The 3,346-nt window shown below is 46.6% G+C and overlaps 1 protein-coding gene across 1 annotated transcript in view; it reads left to right on the plus strand.

Annotated features, from left to right (window-relative positions):
- The first annotated feature begins 945 nt into the window (after positions 1 to 945).
- The window catches only part of cnbpb (CCHC-type zinc finger, nucleic acid binding protein b), a 9,018-nt gene continuing 6,617 nt past the window's right edge, over positions 946 to 3,346 (plus strand). Inside the window, exon 1 of the mRNA XM_078283588.1 lies at positions 946 to 1,048. The gene's annotated coding sequence lies outside the window, so the exon portion shown is untranslated. The remainder of the gene's footprint in view (positions 1,049 to 3,346) is intronic.

Genomic DNA, 3,346 nt, shown 5'->3' on the forward strand with positions numbered 1-3,346 from the left:
CGCCCCTCATCGATGACTCTACACCAACTGTATCTATAGAGTAGCACTGTGGAGCCAAAATGGCCGACACTGGGAACTGGAACCGGCAAACCGCCTGTACACGGCTCTGGATCCTCCGTCCTGTAGACTACACGGTGAAGGTGTTCGTGTTATTTTATCACCTGAAGTGTTTCTGGATCAAAATGTGATTCTACAAACGGATCCTCGTGTTTCACTGCTGGATGTTTTCCTGTTTCTTGGTTCAGACAGGAAATAAAAGATTTGACCGTCTGTTCTGCTGTTTCCTCTCAAAAACAAGTCAGTAGTTTCCCATCATAGAAAACTGGTGAAAACATGACAAGCAGCGCCACCATGTGGTAAAGAGAAGTCATGGCAGTAGAGCTGCAGAGAAACCATTTAGTTTAATATATAATATTATATTATAATATTTAATATTTCCTGCTTAGCAGCATCTGCTCAGTATTATGTTGCTTATTATGTGGTAATACCTAGTGTTCAGTAATATTCAGTGTTCAGTATTTAATGTTCAGTAATATTTAATGTTCAGTAATATTTAATGTTCATTAATATTTAGTGTTCAGTATTTAATGTTCAGTAATATTTAATGTTCATTAATATTCAGTGTTCAGTAATATTCAGTGTTCAGTAATATTTCATGTTCAGTAATATTTAGTGTTCAGTAATATTCAGTGTTGTCTCCTGCCCTGTTGGGGCCGTGTGCACATGCTGCCTTCAGGTGCACCTATGGAAATCTAATAAGCGATGCATTCAAAGTGCCTTGGGTGGGAAGGATTCAAACCACGCTGCAGTAAAAGTAGTTTTTCAGTGTCTGTTGTTTTATTTTATCAAAACATTTAACAGTGGCAGAATGAAGAGGAGAAATGTGACAGAATTTATGTTTAATATGTTAAAAACAAAAGCACTTGAAGGTAGCAGGGCTCCCTCTGTGTGTGTGTGTGTGTGTGTGTGTGTGTGTGTGTGTGGTGCCGTGTGCAGACCGCGTGTGGCGCAGAGGAGGGATAGAAAACAAACAGAGTCTGTTGTTGAGGTGAGTTGGAGCTCCAGCCGCTAAATCTGCTGTTTTCTCCCCGCAGGAAGCACGGCGCCGCCGGCCTCAGGTGCCGCTCCGCCCCGGCGGGACGCACCTGTGAGAGAAGCGCAACAAAATAAAATCTCCCGCTGTTTATTCCGCCGTGGAAGACATGCTAACTAGCTAGCATGCTAGCTGACCATCTGACAGCGCGCCGTGGCCTGCCAGGCCCGACGGCTCCGCTGCTCAGTAGAAACAGTAGAAACCAAACAGAGTCGGTTCGGTTGTGATGTTTACTGTTCGCAGCAGGTTTGTTTCAGAGGAAACTGCTGTTTCTGTGTCAGATCCGCCCGTTAGCCGCAGGCCGCAGCCCGGGGGGGCGGTGCTGCACGGCGTGTCTGCTGGCTAACATTAGCCAACAGTAACTAACATTAGAGTGTTGGCCCACATCCAAAATTAGCCAACATGGACAAACGTGAGCGAGTATTAGCAAGCTAGCTGGACATGATCCAGACTGCTGGACTCCTATAGAGACCCGGGTTTAAATAAGAGCAGAAATCTGTTAGTTTAACTCTGAGTTTAACTCCTTTATAATCCAGACGGTTCAGTCAAGCTTCAGCTCTCAGACTGTAAACTGCTTTCAGAACAGAAAGTAAAAGTTCCTCCATCACATCACAAACTGACTGGGTGAACTGTGGCTTTACGTCTGCTCCGGTGCTGCAGGCGAACGCCAGCTCAGTCAACTCTGTAGACCGGGATAGTTGAGCAATTTATTGCCCTCAGCAGGCCTGGAGACCGGCAACTTGGCAACTCGGACAACCTGACAGGAGACGGAAGGAGCCAAAGTGTAACGACTGAACACCGCAGGTGGGGCTGGTAGTTAGTGTTGGTGTAAATGTGAGTGTGTTGAGTGTTTTAAAGCAGCGGTCCGGTCTGCTCCTCAGCGCCCCCCAGCTCTGCAGGAGGAACTACAACAACATTTGTCCCACAATGTAAACCGTTTGTTTTTAGCAGAATAGCCTTGCTGCTAGCTAGCATGCTGACAGGGACAGACTGCGGCTCGCTCTTCATCACCGGAGAACCTGTCTGAGTTTTTAGCGTTCTCTGTTTGACGAACGCCGAGTCGGTATTGATCCGCTATCGGAAACGCTCGGCACAAGTTTGTTTTTGAAGCTGCGGTCTGACATCAGCAGAGCAGATTGTGTGGATCCAGTTCAGGACCTGAGAGTCTCAGCAGAGGTTTTCTCTGTCTCTGTGTGTCTGGACAGCATCAGAGTTACTGCAGCAGCTCTGCTCATGTAGTTTCTACTGGAGGATTCAGAGGTTTCAGTCCGGTTCCCCGTCAGCTTCATTACAGATCGTTACAGAGCGTCCCGCTGCGGGAACAGCTGCCGACAAACCGGCTCGACCGTTTCAGCTCTGGATCCAGGTCTGGATTCAGAAAGAACAAACTGTGATGGGAATAATAAAGTGAAACATACAGGCTGTGCGTCCGGACCGCTCATTAACATCACCAGCATGTGATGGAACGTCAACGCTCCTAAATCACATTACTTTTCCTCGTTTTTATTCGTTTTCTTCACTGCCACCGGAGCGTCACGGTGCAAACGGTGCATGGAAAAAGTGAAAATTGTCCCTTTGAACTATTGTCTGTAAATACAATCCACATGCTGTTCATCCTGACGGAGGAAGTCTGAAGCTGAGTGTCGGACAGCAGCTTCCAAAAGAGAAAATACAGTTTAGTTGAATTTCTTTATTTTGGGATATTGGACCCAGCTGGATCCAGATCAGACTCTATTGGACCCAGCTGGATCCAGATCAGACTCTATTGGACCCAGCTGGATCCAGATCAGACTCTATTGGACCCAGTTGGATCCAGATCAGACTCTATTGGACCCAGCTGGATCCAGATCAGACTCCACAGAGCAGAAACTTTCTCTTTCTGAAAGAAGAAAAATGTTTCAATACAAGATAAGAAAACACTCAGCCAGGTTTAGTGTGATGAAGGTGATGATGAAGGTGATGATGAAGGTGGTGATGAAGGTGATGATGAAGGTGGTGATGAAGGTGATGATGAAGGTGATGATGAAGGTGGTGATGAAGGTGATGATGAAGGTGGTGATGAAGGTGGTGATGAAGGTGGTGATGGAGATGAAGAGGAGGTGGAGGAAGAGCAGGGGGAGGTCAGGTGTCAGGGCTGCAGGAACAGTAGAAGCAGAGTAGAGACAGTAGAGACAGTAGATACAGAGTAGAGACAGTAGAGACAGAGTGGAGACAGTAGAGACAGAGTAGAGACAGAGTAGAGACAGTAGAGAC

The sequence above is a fragment of the Centroberyx gerrardi genome, chromosome 5 (genome assembly GCF_048128805.1).
Source record: "Centroberyx gerrardi isolate f3 chromosome 5, fCenGer3.hap1.cur.20231027, whole genome shotgun sequence".
NCBI classification, from domain to species: domain Eukaryota; kingdom Metazoa; phylum Chordata; class Actinopteri; order Beryciformes; family Berycidae; genus Centroberyx; species Centroberyx gerrardi.